We start from the raw sequence: 18,432 nt of genomic DNA, 5'->3' as shown, positions 1-18,432 counted from the left end.
CACATACACACAAACACTTCTCCTCTGCAAATCATCCTCTCTTCAACTCTGCTTTGCAAGGAGGCAGCCAGCCATAGGGTTTAGAGCACGAGGCAGCCATGTGATGGGAATGAGAAGACACTGCCAATAATTAAATTAGCATCATCTAGAGGTGGGCTTTATTGTTCTGAAAATAGGACCATCAGGGAGCACAAAAATTCTTTTGACTTCGGAACCAAAATAGCACATTTTTAACGCAGCTCCTTTTATGACTTGGTAATTTCTTCATTGAGTTTAATTAAACTCTCCATAGCTTGATGAGCAAATTTCCAATTAAGCTCCCATAATATAAGAGTAAACATAAAATAGTTGGCGCCGCTGGTAAGCGCATTTGAAATTCACAGACTCTGTTAAATATCGGCGCTGTTAAGACAGAAAGAAAAACAGCTATTCTGGTAAAGGAATACATGCCATTGTGCTTAAAGCTTTATGCTTAGAAGCTAAACATTAAAAAGCATTTGGAAGTAATCATAATAGTCTTGGATTATTGCTACATTACCACTACATTACCGCACCACTGTTATTTATAGTTTTGAGTAGCACTTTCAGCTTGCAAAATCCTTTCTCACATTTATTATTTGATTTCACAATGGATCCTAGGAAGCATTATTCCCATTATTATTCCTGTTTTACAGAGGGGGGAAATGAAGGTGAGATTTAGTAAATTGCCCAGTCAGCCCATGGAAGATGTGCACAGTCCTCTTCAGACATTGTACATTAACCATGCAAACAGGGCTCCCTAGAATATTCAGGCTAGCCCAGACTCCATAGACTTCAATGTGTGTGTGTGTTGGCCATGCTGATGCATGGTTGGTGTGGATCTGAAGTGGGGCTACGCAGGGATGGATTCTTGTCCCTGGGTCTCTGTCATTGTGGAGTGAGTCTTGCATGCATAAATCGGCTCTTTCTGGGGACGCGTTGTGGGTGAGCTACCAAGCTCCCCCCTCAGCTTGGGGAGCGGGACTGTGTCCTGCCTTACACTGGGGAGGCCCGGCCATTCCAATTAGCCAAGCAGCCAATCGGGTGGCTTGGGGGGCTTGTACGGGGCAATTTAATCCTCAACACGACGCTGAATCGCCCCTTTTCAGCCTTGCACTACGGATCTCCCACCCTTCTGCCCTTTGTTCTGGTTGCGTCATTGGCCTTGCTATGGGCTTCGGTTGGTCACCATTGAGGGGCCTGGTAGGACTTTTTCCACTTGGCAAATTGGCACTGGCCACTTGGATTTTGCCTAATCGTCACAACTTTGTAAGGTTTGGCAGTTAGGCATTGGAATAGCATTGTGGGGGGGGGAGGGGAGGTACGGCCATCACCTGCCCCTCCAAGCTTAAGGGTATTCTGTTAAAGGAACCCAGGGGTGTGGATCTCGTCCGAAGCCCAGGGAGGGGCTAGGGCTATGCCATGACCCCATCAGGAACCTAGGGGGTGCTCGAGTCAAACCACATTGGCGGAGCTCCCCCTACTGGTGGTTTACCCTAACCAGAATCCCTGCAAGGCGGGCAGGAGTCAGATATAGTCTGTTGATGCCAATGCCTAAGCCAATACTGCTCACATTCTGTAACCAACAAAGTTGTGTCCTAAATTTAGCCCATTAACATTAACCTAAAAGTCTGTGTTCTTGTGTCTTTATTCTCATGGGGGTGGCTTGGGGCTTTGACACACAAATCTGTTTACAGTAGACCTCCTTTGACCTGACACTGATCAAGTGTCACCTAGAAGCCTAGCCAATGCATGCATCTATGGGGTGGAGCTAGCCAGGACAATTCCACAATGCCCCTTCCCCCTGTGGGCATTTAACAAATGAAGAAGAGGGTCCAGGTCTTTTTCACAACTACAAGCCCAATCTTTATCTACTGGGCTCCACTGGCTCCGGTCTGTAATCTACATTATCACCCATATTCACACTGAGCTGTGTTGTGTTGCTGGGATGGCACAATATCCTCCTTTGCAAGAGAATTACTTTTATTGGCTTGCTTTGCGCCAATAAATCATTGGAAGTATCACCATTTGCCTCCATTTGTTTCAATCATCCAGCTCGGAGAAGTCCATCAAAATGTCTTCAAATGCCAAATGGTAATTTGCCCATATGCTGCAGCAGGAGTGAATCAGTGCACTATACAGTCAAGAGCAAATAGATGAATTTAGAGCTGGTTCCTAGGAGTATAGAAGGTTAGCAAAATTGTCTTCGCTTTGCTCCACCATGAGCCTGCTCTACAAATTGGTTCAGAAGCGCCTTACATATTTTAATAAAGAGACACATGGGCGTCTCTTTGAAACAACATGGCTGATTCCATATCCTTTCAAAAATAACATGGGTTTTGAAATCCACCAGATGCCATCGCTCACTGTTCTTCTGGAGGAATCTGTCATGTTTTTATGTCTAAAAGTCGGGCTGTATCCCGTGTTTGCGAGCACTTGAAAGTAAGATCAACGCAGCATTATTTCAGCATTCATTATTCTCGTTTTTCAAAATCAGACTAAATGTTTCTGCAACAAAAGCCTAAGGTAAGTTTCTGGGGGACTGTTGCCAGACCCCATACTGTTGAGTATTCCTCAAATACTCTCCTCCAACATTCATTGTTCCAAAGCCTGTGTACATTCATTTCTGAATTTTCCTTTTGTTGTTAGAACTTTAACACTCTGTTGCGGTAAAAACTTACAATAGATGCTCAAAAATATATCTCCCACTCGTTTTGAACATTTCTTGTTTCAGGAGCATAAAAGATGAAACCATAAATTCTTAATGCAGGCTTAAGAGAATCCAGCACTAGTATTGGCTTAATGAATATACATGAAGCTCTCTAAAGTGTAGATAATTCTTTGAGTTTTCTAAAAGCACCTTCTCTTGTAGGAAGGGGGGGGGGATACATGCAATGCCACATACCAACGAGACAACTCAAAATAAATATTTAAATGTGGCATCAGATCCCCTAACAAATATTAGACTGAGAATGCCATGAAATAAACCAGAAGCAAAGTCCTCCTAATCATGAAGCATTTTCAACCCATTCCTAATAATAATAATAATAATAATAATAATAATAATAATAATAATCATACCCTGCCCATCTGGCTAGGTTGCCCCGGCCACTCTGGGTGGTTTCCAACACATATAAAATCATAATAAAACATAAAACATTAATACAAAGAATTATAGACACCGAGAGACAACAGGACTGCTTAAGGTGCCCAGACTACAAAATTGTAGAAATCGAGAGATATATAGTTGCACCAGCAGCTTATCTCTTTTTTCTTGTATCCAAAAATGCAAGAAGGGCTTTTACACTTGCCAGAAGCTTGGCTCTGCCGTCGCTGGTCTTGGAAGGATCCTTTAAAACAGTCCCATATGACCAGAGAATTTGCGCCTATCCATTCGGGGATATAGGAAGCCCTGAACACATATTTTTTAGATGTCCCTTTTACGATGAGGCATGTAGAGAAACCATTGACCCCCTGCTGGTGAGGCTTGCTGACCTCCCAGTAAAGCAAAAAATTGATCTCCTGTTAGGAAAAGACCACAAGACGACCCGGATTGTCGCCAGATTCTGCTCACTGATCTGTAGGCGCAGACTATCCCCCGATTCAATCTAGTTTGTTAAGAAAATTCCCAAACTCGGATACATGGGCGACTCTGGATCATTTCTCAAAGGCAGTCTATCTTAAAGTTTTTATGTGTTTATATGCCTATCAGACTTTTAAACTTAAAATCCATTGTTGTATATTGTTTTAAATGTTTGTTTTGCTATTGGGATTGTAGTTCCATTTGTGTTTTGCAAGCTGGTCTCTGACTGTAATAAATTTCATGTCATAAAACATTAATATTATGCTACATCCAATTAATTTGCTTCCATTTAAGTGTGGATTGTATTGAGGTCTTGGGCCACAGTGCCGTGCGCACTTGCCTGAGTGTAAGTCCCACTGAAGGGAGGTAAGGCAGCGGGCAGTGACGGGTGGAGGCCGGGTACCCACAGTGAAACCTTGTGGGATTCCAGTGCTGCTCATCTCATCTATGATTCCCAACACCTGGTATTCAGAAATATAATACCTCTTAAAGTGGAGATGGAACATGGTCATCATGGCTAGTAGGCATGAATTTGTCTAATCCTCTTTTAAAGCCGTCCAAGTTATTGGCCACCATTGCTACCCATGAGAGTGAATTACACAGTTCAGCTGTGCAAAGAACCACAAGTTTATGAGGGACAGAGGAAAAAAATTCCATTTTCTCCATGCCACACATAATTCTATAAACTTCTGTAGTGCCACATCTCACTTACCTTTTTTCTAAACTAAGAAGTCCCAAATTTTCTAAACTAAGAAGTCCCATATAGATGGAGAAAATCCCTTAAGGGCTTATCTCCATCTATATGAGATTCAACAAGACTCCTTACCTTATTGTTGATGTTGATGTTGAAGTAAGAACAGAGTGTAGCTCAGTTCCTTAGGTTCTGCACAGACACTGCTAATGCTGAAATGAACAATGCAATTGCTATCTTTTTCTTCCTAGGTTGGATAATTTGTAAATACCTTCCATGCAGCCTTCAGTTGCAAAAGAGCTGGGTCATTTTCCCACCGTGAACTAAGTCTGGGATGGTGGTCTCGGTAGAAAAAGCTCTAGATCCTGTTGTTGTTGTTTAGTTGTGTCCGACTCTTCATGACCCCATGGACCAGAGCATGCCAGGCACTCCTGTCCTCCACTGCCTCCCACAGTTTGGTCAAACTCATGCTGGTAGCTTTGAGAACACTGTCCAACCATCTTGTCCTCTGTCGTCCCCTTCTCCTTGTGCCCTCCATCTTTCCCAACATCAGGGTCTTTTCCAGGGAGTCTTCTCTTCTCATGAGGTGGCCAAAGTATTGGAGCCTCAGATCCTGTTAGGAATTATTTAAACCATTGGTTTAATTTTGTGGCCTTCCACATTCTGATTCTCATCAGCCACAGCTAGCATGGCCAATGGTCAGGGAAGATGGGAGATATCTGGGGACCACAGGTTCCCCAACCCAGCCTTAAGATACCTTGTGACAATATTTCCTGGGAATTCCAAAGTGCAAAGATGAGGGCAGGGGAAAATAGGACAAAATCAATAATTCACCCGCATGGTTTTTGTGAAGAGTTAAATCCAAATTCCTTTTGGCTTCTGTTCCAAGGCTAAAACACTCAGGCAGATTTAGAACACAGTTTGTTTTAAGATCTATGGCTTTACCATTCACACTCTAATATAAACTCCAGATAAAAGTCATTCAGTGACAGTCTGCTTACGACGACTCTGTGCTAAGCAAATTATTCCCTTTAAATGAGAAAGGTAACAGAACATCGCCTTCTGTAACAGAGACCAGGCACCTTATCAAGGCAAACACATAGCAGGTGACGGCAAAATTGCGGATCTGCAAAGTGGGTTTAAAATGAAAGAGAATATCTCGTTATTTGCTAATGTCTCTTCATCCTCCCACTTCACCCATGTAATTAAAAATAAATTTCTGCCAGCAGCAAAAAAAAGCAAAAAAGCAACAAGGGTTGTTAGCTCAAAGTAGTTTCATTTTTGAACCTCTTCTCCAGAAACCTTCATACAGTTTACATACACGTACATGTTTCTTAAAGTCAGATACTAGTGAACAGTATATCCAAAGATATCAGAAACCCCATTCCTCAGTAACTCAGAGCTGTTTTTTCAGTGTGGCTGCCCTTGTTCTGCGAAATACATTTCCTGTCAACATACAAGAGGCGCTTTTCGCAAACAACTGAATGCATTCTTCTTCTGACAGTCTTTCCCATCTGGGTCTCTGCCACAGGTGTCTACTTTGTAGAGCAGCCACTGAGACCACATAACACCGGTTTTGAAAGACCTACATTGGCTCCCAGTATGTTTCCGAGCACAATTCAAAGTATTGGTGCTGACCTTTAAAGCCCTAAATGGCCTCGGTCCAGTATACCTGAAGGAGCGTCTGCATCCCCATCGTTCTGCCCAGACACTGAGGTCCAGTGCCGAGGGCCTTCTGGCGGTTCCCTCGCTGCGAGAAGCCAAGTTACAGGGAACCAGGCAGAGGGCCTTCTTAGCAGTCGCACCCGCCCTGTAGAATGCCCTCCCACCAGATGTCAAAGAGAAAAACAACTATCAGACTTTTAGAAGACATCTGAAGGCAGCCCTGCTTAGAGAAGCTTTTAATGTTTAATAGACTATTGTATTTTAATATTTTGTTGGAAGCTGCCCAGAGTGGCTAGGGAAACCCAGCCAGATGGGTGGGGTATAAATATATTATTATTATTGCGTGGACAGGCGGAGTCCCCAGATCCTGCGCAGTCCCCCCGTCATGTGGAATAACGACTCAAGACAACGTGCTATGGGATTAAATTGGCCACAACTTTATTAAATTTCAAATGTGGGTAGACCTTGGCTCAGGCATTGGGCGTTCTCCCTCCCCAGTCCCCAGCCGGGGACCTAGGGAGCATCAGGGTTATCCAGTGGAGGGGGGGGGATGGACCGGCTCTGGAGAACATATGTTCAAGCAGAGATAGACCTGCAACATAAGACATTGACTGAGGGTGGGTAGGGTGGGAGAAGCTCTGGAGCCAAGTGAGAATTCCCAGGTAAGATCCTCCCTCCTTTGTGTGGGCAGGTAATCCCTCCCCTACCTTGCCTGGTCTCCTTGGCAACGCTTCCCCCAGGTGGGATTGGACAACTGACTGAGGTAGGCGGAGACCTCCAGGTATCCCACCTGAGGGAAGGCAAAGCCTAGCCTATGCTGTTGGAGCCGCTGCAGGTCTAGGGGCTGCACGCGTCCACGCAAAGGGCGCCCCCCGTTTTAAGCGGGGAGCGGTCATTATTATTATTATTATTATTATTATTATTATTATTATTAAATATATATATACCGTATCGGCCTGAACATAAGCTGCACTTTTTTCCAGATTCCAACCATGTGTGTGCGGAAGGCGATTTCTAATAATTGTATGAAGCCCTAAAGTTGTTAGAATGTTGTTGACAGTATTTTTTATTGGTTGTGCCATGCCGCCAACTGCTCTCCTTGGGAGTAAAGGCTGGTTATAAATATGGGGAAATAAATAAATAAATGGACCGCAAAAGATTATGGGAATTGTTTCCCCTCAACATCAGGGGGGAGGGGCTTGCATTTCACAAACTCCCCCTTCCTGCTTGACATTCCTTCTCTAGTCTATCAAGATGTTTGAAGGCATGAGAAGAGGTTTCTCAGAAAGATCAGGACCTGTTTCGATCCTGGAAGGTGTGCTGTCAGGTACCAGCAGAACAAAAATTGAGCTCGCGTGCCCGGCAACATAGACGTTGCTGCAGTTTAGCGAAGGCAAAGCATTTCTGAGCTCGCTTTAGGTGCAGTCTTGTTCGGTGCTACCGCCACAATTTATCATTCTCATTTTGAGAGGGGGCAATAAGCCACGCTTTTCTCCTGGAGCCCATCATTCAGCTAATGGCAGGTCTTATATCTCTTACAAGCTCCTAAACAGCTGCAGGATTTAAAGGTTAAGGCATGCACCAATATGGTATTTGCTAATTAAATGTTATTTTATTAAGACATGGTATTTAATGTAAACGTCTGCGCTCTGTATGGGTTCTCATTATGCTGCTTTTGCTTCCTCTGCAGAATCACCCCCAGCCGTCTGCTTCCCCCACCTCCCTTCCTATTCAAGGGAAGCGTGTGGTTGATAATTCTCCCTCTCTTCTAACCCCAGCCTGACGCCAGCAATATATAGTTTGAAATACATTTTCAATTAGGGAGATATCCTTGAAGCAGCATGCATTTCTCCATAGCTATTTCTGCTCTGCAGCGGATCTGGGGAACAGAATGTAAGAGATTCTCTCAGCACTTACTAAAGTCTGTTACTTGCTTGTAAAGCCACCCACTTCTGAGCAGCTCCTGGTACATGATCAATCCTTCTGGTGGCAAAATAACAACAACACTTGTAGGCTTTTCTAGGTAACAGACAGGGCTATCCTAAGGGTATTTATTCAGTACTGTGTCTCTTAACATCCTACAGTGGACCTACACAGATCACTCTACTTAGGGGTGCAGACACACAGAGAAAGGTGTGGGTGATCTGGTGAATCTAGAATGCAGGGAGTTGTGGGGTCAAATAAGTCAGATCATGTTATTTCTTACTAATCAACTAAATTCATGCAGCGACCCATAATGCAATTTATCTGGGCAGCTCACAAAACAAGTAGGCGGAAAAATTAAAAATACAATATGTAATGGTAAAAGCTATTAGAAACTAAAACCACAATGAAACATTTAAAAACATTTTTAAAAAAAGAGGACCAGAACATGTTATTTACAGGGCCAGATTTAGTTTTGATGAGACCCTAAGCTACTGAAGGTAATGGGGTCCTTTATATGTCCAGCTGTCCTTTGTCAACAACAAATTGTCACTGTTTTTTGTGTTGGATATATGCTATATAGTACTTTATGGACCTAATAGGTATCTAAAGCCATTTGCACATAACAAAATATGTATTTTATCATAAAATATATATTTTATGTAGGCACCCTATATATAGAAATGAGCAAACCAGTGATATTTTAGGGAGCAGGCTAGCAGGCGGGGGCCATTATTTATATCATAGGAGCCTACACAACGCAAAACACTGCTGCTGTATGTAGGTTTTATTTTATTTGTTTTTTATCATACATTTTGGAAATTTACATCCAGGTTTTTTTTCCTTTAACTTTTTTGGGGAGGCCCAAGAGAGTGGGGCCCTAAGCTATAGCTTGTTTAGCTTATACGTAAATCCGGCACTGAAGGCCTGGGTGAACAAAGACTTCTTCATCTGGCACAAAAAAATGCCACAAACATGGTACCAGGTTAAATTAATCAAAGAAGCAGCAAAGTGACTGAAAATCAAACTGCCAATATCAAACTAATGCTGAAGGAACACCTCTTTCCCCTGGCCTTTGGCACTTGAGATATATATTTTTGGGACCTACTTTCTTTCTGTGAGTTTTATGTTTTATACCTTTTCTAATAAAGGTAAAGGGACCCCTGACCATTAGGTCCAGTCGTGGCCGACTCTGGGGTTGCAGCGCTCATCTCGCTTTATTAGCCGAGGGGGCCGGCGTACAGCTTCCGGGTCATGTGGCCAGCATGACTAAGCCACTTCTGGCGAACCAGAGCAGCGCTCGGAAAGGCGGTTTACCTTCCCGCCGGAGTGGTACCTATTTATCTACTTGCCCTTTGACGTGCTTTCGAACTGTTCGGTTGGCAGGAGCAGGGACCGAGAACGGGAGCTCACCCTTTTCTAATACTGTGTTGTAATTGTTGTACTCCGCCTTGGGGTCTTGGGGAAAGTCTGTACCCAACCCCCTTTTCTATCTACCTGTTAATCTGTTTCAGGAGGTGGTTACGCTATGAAGTCTTAATTAGGTTAATTGGGAAAGAGCACAGCATCACAGACTGCTATTCTTCTATGGAGATTCCTAGTCATTCGCCACAAAAAATACAAATTTTCAGAATTCTGTTTCAATGAGCGTTACCTTGCTGCACACTGCTACATTCAATTTTCATGTTATTCCTCATTCATTAAGAATGTCAAAAATGGACTGTAAAGCCTTCAAGAAATCTTATTAATATTTGTAAATTGAGTGTATATAAGGGGTGGATTACTTCAAGCCTCTAAAAACAAACCTCTTTTCCTCAGGGACAAGATGTCATGTGTTAGAACTATGAAAAAAAAGGAGACAAATGGTGCTAAATGCAGAAATGTTGCTCAAGGCATCTTTTTTTCTTTTTTTACTGAGGGGGAAAAAACTATGGCTTTTAAATGAACAGGAGCTACATTGAGCAGCATGCAGTTTTTATCGGAGCATATTTTGTCAACCTTGAAATTGTATTTTAGAAGTGATGATCAGTTAAATACGTCTGTAAGACTGGAGCTATTTATAAGTTGGATTAATATCCTAATGTCTTTTAAAGACAGGCATCTCTGATTCATGATCAATGTTTCTCACACCTGACACAGAAACACAAGAAACAGATGAATGGCGCAGATGAAACAACCGTTGCACAGAATCATAGTTGGAAGGGACCCCAAAGGTCATTGAGTCCAACCCCCTGCGATGCAGGAATCTCAACTGAAGCATCCATGACAGGTGACCATCCAACCTCTGCTTTAAAATATCCAAGGAAGGAGAGACTACAACCTCCCAAGGGAGTCTGTTCCATGGTCGAACAGTTCTTACTGTCAGAATGTTCTTCCTGGTGTTTAGTCAGAAATCTCCTTGCTGGAGACATACTATCCTAAAATGGAAGCCCTCAGGAGTGGTCTCACATGACCAGCAGAAAGGGCCTGATGACACAGTAAGTTGAAGTAGCTGCCTCAGGTACAAGATTTGAAGAGCCATATTCTCTTGTGTAAGCCCTAATAAAATGAATGGGGCATGTGTGTCTGAGCAAGAAATATAGAATCATAGAATTGTAGAGTTGGAAGGGACCTTGACGGGGGGTCATCTATTCTAGTCCTACCCCCTGCAATGCAAGAATATGCAGCTGTCCCATACAGGGATCAAACCTGCAACCTTGGCGCTATCAGCACCATACTCTAACCAACTGAGCTAACCAGGTAGATGGTTTGAAGAGGGGCTCATGCAAGAGAATGTTCCAGTGGGTTGGAGGAGTTAGTAGGAGGGCCTTCCATTTGGATTCTCTGCAGCAGGCACCAAAACGCTGAGGGAATGATTAGTTTATATCTGCAAATTTCATGAGGAAGCAATAGAGGTCAGTGGGGTGGCACAGTGGGGCTATGTTGTTCTCCTGGCTCCCAAACACCATGAGTTGCTGCTGTTGCTTGCTGGGAAGGAAAGTGGCAAGGCTTTGTCAGGGAGCCGTCAAGGAGAACAGGTTGTTTGCAGATCCGAGAAAGACGGTGAAACACCGTCTAACTTTCAATTAGTTTCTTGATTAAGGAAGCAGAACAGAGAACACACAGAGACTTCTAAGGGTTGCTTCTGTGTAGATCAGTGGTTCTCAACCTGTGGGTCCCCAGATGTTGTTGGACTATACAATTCCCATCATCCCTGAGCTCTGGCCTTGCTAGCTAGGGATGATGGGAGTTGTAGTCCAACAACATCTGGAGACCCACAGGTTGAAAACTGCTGGTCTAGATGAAGCAGTTGCCTGGACTGGCTTGTAGCTTCCCCTTCACTCCCTATCCATCCATGTCAGTTCCCTCCCTCTGTCTACCCTCGAGCCCTAAGAGACCACCTCTGTTTCTGCCTGCTCTCTGCTGGGTAACATGTAATAGATGCCTTGTTCTGGGAGTGGGAGCTTTCAGGGTGTTAGCGGAGTCAGGTTGGCTCTGTTGTGGAGCTGCTCCTCCCCACCCCAGCTCCTCCCCTTCTCTGGGATGAGGCTGGTTTCCCACCACCGAAAGCCAGGATTCAAATCCACTCCCCTCTGTGCTTTCCTGGGGGGGGGGGCTTTTGGTCTAGTAGCTTCCACCACTCCACAGCATCCAGCCAGTCCCTGACAGGCAGTTAGGAGCTTGGCAGGAACACTGGACTTGTTCTGCTGCCACGCTGAGCTCCTGCTGAGCTTCCATCAGTAAGTGGCAGAGATGTGTAGTATTTAGAAGAAGAAGATGAGGAAGAGGAGTTTGGACTTGATATCCCCCCTTTCACTCCGCTTAAGGAGTCTCAAAGTGGCTAACAATCTCCTTACCCTTCCTCTCTCACAACAAACCCTCTGTGAGGTGAGTGAGGCTGAGAGACTTCAGAGAAGTGTGACTAGCCCAAGGTCACCCAGCAGCTGCATGTGGAGGAGCGGAGACACGAACCCGGTTCACCAGATTACAAGTCCACCACTCTTAACCACTAGACCATGCTGGCTCTCAGTAAAGCAATGTAGCCCGGACCATAGTGCCCCACCATACACTACCACCAAGAAGGAAGGAGAGCAGCAGAAGGAGAGTTGAAAAGGTATATCCCATAGGTAGCCAAGCTGGCGCCATCCAGCCATCCAAGCTGGTGCCATCCAGTACTTCAGCTCTCATAAGTCCCAGTCAGCATGGTCAATGCTCAGGGATGATGGAAGATATAGCCCAGCAACATCTAGAGGCACCACATTGGCTATAACCATTGGCTCACCACCCCAAACCTAAAAATACAATTTTCACTTCTTCCATCAAGGAAACCATAGGGGTTCCCTGTGGCAAACCACTGATCTGAAGCCGGCAACATTAAGTCACATGAATTATTGCGGATTTAAACACAGAGAGCAGAACTCCCTGCAAATCCTCGGCCATTTTTCAGCATTATTTCTGTGCACACGCATAGGCGAAGGAACTGGCCTGCGTACACTGCTGGCTTTCCATCAATAGCACTCACTCGGTATGACACTAACCGCTGCGGGCCAAAAGAAAATATGTTTGGTGATGCTCTCCCTAGTGGATGGTAGTGCATATAATAAAACCACTATACATAATTCAGGCCTAAAAAATAGTAGGTATATAATTTCAAGTTCTGCAGAGAACAGTAAAGTTTTCTATTGGCTAGCTATTGGATATAGATGGGGAAGCCAAGACATATAGAACAAGATTGCCACCTAGTGGCTCAGCTACAAAGACATTTTCTTCTTATTTCTAGCAAACGTCTACCTGATGTTGGCGGTTTGCAGGCAGATTGTGAATATTCAGTGGCTCGTGGTCAATATTACACCATTGTCATAAAATTTTCAGTTTTTCAGTGCTCGGTCATAATCCCTTAACATTTTGAAGGTGTTTTCTAGTGCTTCAAGCTATTCTCTGGGCATGGCGAAAGAAGCTTCCCCAAAGCACAGCCAGTTGTGCCACGATGAATATATTAAGTTAAGGTATGGTTGTTATGTTTAACTATTATGTAGTGTCCATGATGAGAAATGCACACACAGAACAGGTCATCCTTCCCCCTCTAAAATTAAAAGGATCAACGCATATCCAACATGTGCGTTGATGTTGCCATCTGCAAACATGTGCTACTTATGGTGTGCGCATTCTTGATATCGTCTGGCCAGAACAACACTTTCAAATTGGTGATGAACTTGAAGGCATTGGGCTAATATAAACACACAGAAGTCTTGATTGTCCCTTTGGTTAAACAGGATCACTCTGATCTAGCTATGTACTATCCATATTCAGAGAAGCAGGCTGTGGGTTGGCGCTGTGGTCTAAACCACCGAGCCTCTTGGGCATGCCGATCAGAAGGTCAGCGGTTCAAATCCGTGTGACGGAGTGATCTCCCATTGCTCTGTCCCAGCTCCTGCCAACCTAGCAGTTTGAAAGCATGCCAGTGCAGGTAGATAAATAGGTACCACTGTGGCAGGAAGGTAAATGGTGTTTCCATGCGCTCTTGTTTCCATCACGGTGTCCTGTTGCCCCAGAAGTGGCTTAGTCATGCTGGCCACATGACCCAGAAAGCTGTCTGTGGACAAACGCTGGCTCCCTTGGCCTGAAAGCGAGATGAGCACCATAACCCCATACAATGTATGCACAGATCTGACTGGTGCACCAGCACAGCTCAAGCTCAGAGTCAAAGGGTCAATTGAGATGCAATGAAGAAACATGATCTGCAGTTGTAATCTCCAAAATAGGTTGTGGGTAGAATAAGCAAGTCAGATGGCACAGGTCATTAATTTCACTTTTATGGCAGCTTTAACAAAGAATTGTAGTACCTCTCTTAATCTTTAATTAACTGCTATTCTTCACACGAGGCTACTATATAACCTGGTTACAAATTTAATCAAAGCCGACTGTTGCATCTTTCTACTTTTCCAAAGTTTACATCAATATGCTTTTCAGAAGTCTGTGGTTATCAAGAAAAATCTCACAGAAAAAGGACACTGATGAGAAACCAGACTAGATGAGGCAGCTGAAAATAAATACATATTAATGCAAGTTTGTCTTCCACAACAAATGTGCTGCCTTGTGCTCTCTATACGGAGACACATGAATATTGTTGATTGACAAAAGGCTGGAGGAATACAAATCAAACACTTCTTTTCCCATTTCAAATGATAATTCAGACAAACTCCATATTGATATCCTGATGCATATATTTCTTTGCTTTTGATTCTATCATCACACCCCCAGTAACAGGAGAGAAAAAGCTGTGTTTCTTTCACAGGTCTAATTGCCAGTCTCAAGAGAAAACAGCAAGGGAGAATTTTTAAACAGTATCACTATGTGCTGTTTCAAGTGCCTTTCCCAAAAACTGAGCCGCAGAAGCAAATATGATACTGCCCAAGGCTATTTTGAAGGTATTGTTTCTTTTTATTTAACAGAATTTATATACCACTTGATTCTAAAATATAAATCCTCTAGAGGGTTTACAAAGATATAAAATGAAACATGACATTTCCCAATAATAATAATAATAATAATAATAATAAACATTTTAAAGCATTTTAAAACCATCACCAATGGTACGTTTTGTATGTTTCTGAGCACAATTCAAAGTGTTGGTGTTGACCTTTAAAGCCCTAAACGGCCTCGGTCCAGCAGTGACGTAGCGTGGGCTGTCAGCACCCGGGGCAAGGCAACCCGTGGATTTGCACCCCCTAACCCTAACCCCCAGATGTTGTGCCCAGTGCGGCCGGCCCCCCTGCACCCCCCACGCTACGCCACTGCGGTCCAGTATACCTGAAGGAGCGTCTCCAACCCCATTGTTCTGCCTGGATGCTGAGGTCCAGCGCTGAGGACCTTCTGGCGGTTCCCTCATTGCAAGAAGCAAAGCTACAGGGAACCAGGCAGAGAGCCTTCTCAGTAGTGGCCCCCACCCTGTGGAACGCCCTCCCATCAGATGTCAAAGAGATAAACAACTACCTGACATTCAGAAGACATCTTAAAGCAGCCCTGTTCAGGGAAGTTTTTAATGTGTGACATCTTAGTGTAATTTTGGATATTATTATATCTCGTACAATAACGGTTCCTCCTGCTATACCAAGCTGTGTTAGGGTAAGGAAATGTGCAGATTACAATGAATCGTATCACCTGGGAAGGTGAAGAAGCAAAGTCAGAATGGATTTGAATATGGCTGGAGGAGGAATCCATGTTAAATGGATTTATACATGGGATCTGACATACCCAGCCCAATCAAACTATGACGGTGTCTGACTGCCTCTTGAATCAAATGGTCACTTATAGGTGAGCAGCTCATGTATTGCCATTTTTTTAAAAAAGTCCTGATGATTATATCATACACAAAAGTAGCACATATTATTCTTATCACTTGTATAAAAGTCAAGCTTCATGCAGTATAATGTTACTTACACAATTTTATACAGATTTCTGCATTGCTGTGTGCAACTGCTTATGTGCTGGTTACCTTAGGAAACCCAGAGAGCAGAAGCATACAATATGAATATAATAGTATACAGTGGTACCTCTACTGATGAGCACCTCTGGTTACGTATCTTTTGGGATATGCACACGGAAAACCTGGAAGTATTTTTCCGGGTTTCACCGTGCGCGCATGCACAGAAGCGCTCTACCGCGCCACGCACCTGCGCAGAACAGGCACCTCCAGTTGCGAAAACCTTATTATCCGACCGGAGCTCTGGAACGGATCCCGTCTGCAACCGGAGGTACCACTGTACATATAATAGCACACATCATAATGCACATATGTGATAAATGTATTTTTTAAGTAAAAAAATAAAGCCTCTCACTGAGATTAAGGAGCAAGACAGGAATTAGGAAAAATCCATTCAGGTGAGATCAGTCTGCTTTGATAACTATGTCACCCTTCCACTGGAGTTGTCTTGATATTCAGAACATGTGTACAGTAACAATCCATCTGTCTTTTTTGCAGAGATATAATTTCTGTATAAAGCATTATGCCCCAGCACCCCAGTACTTCATTGACTGCCTCTCCCCATATGAACCATGCAGTCATCATCTGAGGACATTTTCTCCTCCACCAGGAGGTCTAGAGGGTGGCAACATTAGCATGGTCTTTTTCAATGGTGGCTCCCCACTTGTGGAATACTCTCCCCAGTGAGGCCCATCTGGCACCATAATTATATATATATATTTTTTCAGGCACTAAGCAAAAGCATTTCTTTTCTACCAAGCCTTTGGCTTTTAATTTTCTGTGGCCTCCTTCGGTAAATGAGATGCTTTCATCCTGCCTTTTTAAAAATGTCAATGTGTTTTAGCTTATTTTTATGTTTTGATTTGTGCTGGTTTTAATGTATGTTCTGTTTGTTTCTTGAAGGAGTTACTTTTGCAAAAGAAAGAAAGAAAGAAAGAAAGAAAGAAAGAAAGAAAGAAAGAAAGAAAGAAAGAGAGAGAGAAAGAAGTGATTGGTAGGTTTGACTAAATAAATAAACAGTGATCTAAAACATCTTGGGTGGTGAGTGGGGATTTTCATCTATGACTTGGTACTTGTCTGATATTGCCAGCACCCTGAATTCAATATGCCTGTCTTAACATTTTAGTAAGCAGGTATTGCAGTCTCTGTGCCACCCTTCCCGTGCAGTGACTGTAGCTAAGATGTGATGACCAAGTACATACAGACAATGGTCTGGTTCAGAAATGGCCACAACTTTTTTTATTAATTTTCCAAATTTAGAGCAAACAATTAAGAAATCATTACAATATAAAAAAGAAAAAACAAACAAACATTTATCCTCACTGATAAAATCCCAGTTTTCTTATCATTGTTAAATGACTTCCTCGAATCCCCCGAGCTGGATTTCCATGTACTGTAGATCATTGTAGCAATTTTCCAATACTACTTTTAAATAAAATTAACTTAATCGATTAACATCTGTCTTTCTTTTCAAATTGTCTTCTATCCATAATGTTATACAATTTAACATATTTAACTCCTAGGTCAATTTGGTATGGTAAAGGTAAAGGAACCCCTGACCATTAGGTCCAGTCGTGGCCGACTCTGGGACTGCGGTGCTCATCTCACTTTATTGGCCGAGGGAGCCAGCGTACAGCTTCCGGGTCATGTGGCCAGCATGACTAAGCCGCTTCTGGCAAACCAGAGCAGCGCATGGAAATGCTGTTTACCTTCCCACCGGAGCGGTACCTATTTATCTACTTGCACTTTGACATGCTTTCAAACTGCTAGGTTGGCAGGAGCTGGGACCGAGCAACGGGAGCTCACCCCATCGTGAAGAATCAAACCACCAACCTTCTGATCGGCAAGCCCTAGGCTCTGTGGTTTAACCCACAGCACCACCCCCAGTAATTCTAGTTATATTATCTTAGAATATTTAGCTAAATAGTCCTTAAATTTCTTCCATTCTTCTTGATACTCCTCCTCTTTCTGATCGCGGATTCTTCCAGTCAGGTCAGCCAGCTCCAAAAAGTCCATCATCTTCATCTGCCATTCCTCCACTGTTGCTAATTCTTGTAGTATCCAAAGAAATGGCCACAGCTTTATTGATTCCAGATGTATTTGGATTTTGGCTCAGGCATTGGGTTTATATCCATTCTAACCTCCTGCCAGAGGGCTGAAATTTTTGACAGGGTTATGCCAAGGATTCTGGCCACCACAAGACACCAATCTACCAAGGTGGCCATCCTCAAGCTGCCAACATTCAAAATGGATAGGCTAAACAGGACAGAGCAGCAAGGGGGAGGGAGTGTACCTCCCATGACCATACTGTGGCAAACAGGGGTGGAGGGGAACCCAGAGGGTGCGAAAGCCAACTGCAGTCCACCATCTAAAACATTTATCCCATTTGTTGTTGTTTAGTCGTTTAGTCGTTTAGTCGTGTCCGACTCTTCGTGACCCCATGGACCAGAGCACGCCAGGCACTTCTGTCTTCCACTGCCTCCTGCAGTTTGGTCAGACTCATGTTTGTAGCTTCGAAGACACTATCCAACCATCTTGTCCTCTGTCGTCCCCTTCTCCTTGTGCCCTCCATCTTTCCCAACATCAGGGTCTTTTCCAGGGAGTCTTCTCTTCTCATTGAGGTGGCCAAAGTATTGGAGCCTCAGCTTCACGATCTGTCCTTCCAGTGAGCACTCAGGGCTGATTTCCTTAAGAATGGAAATTCTTAAGTGATCCCCTTCATGGATCACTGCCTTGCCGTGGCGAAGGGGCTTGAAGAACTCAGAGAAGCTATGAACTATGCCGAGCAGGGCACCTAAGATGAACAGGTCATAGTGGAGAGTTTTGACCAAACGTGATCCACCTGGAGGAGGAACCAGCAAGCCACTCCAGTATCCCTGCCAAGAAAACTCCATGGACAAAGACAGCATGCATTTATCCCATAGATTTCAATAAATGAGTGAATGGTTCTATGGAGAGAGAAAGAAACTAGAGCTTATTTTTTCCACCCTAGCTAACATGAAGCAAACTATACCAGGGATTCTATTGCCAAAATGACTTTAAAGTACATCAAGTTTGTATTCTAGGGAGAATACCCGGTGGTGGTGGGTT

This window comes from Podarcis melisellensis (genome assembly GCF_964234715.1).
Source record: "Podarcis melisellensis genome assembly, chromosome: 3".
NCBI classification, from domain to species: domain Eukaryota; kingdom Metazoa; phylum Chordata; class Lepidosauria; order Squamata; family Lacertidae; genus Podarcis; species Podarcis melisellensis.
The sequence above is the reverse complement of the archived record's forward strand: the minus strand, read 5'-3'. Positions refer to the sequence as shown.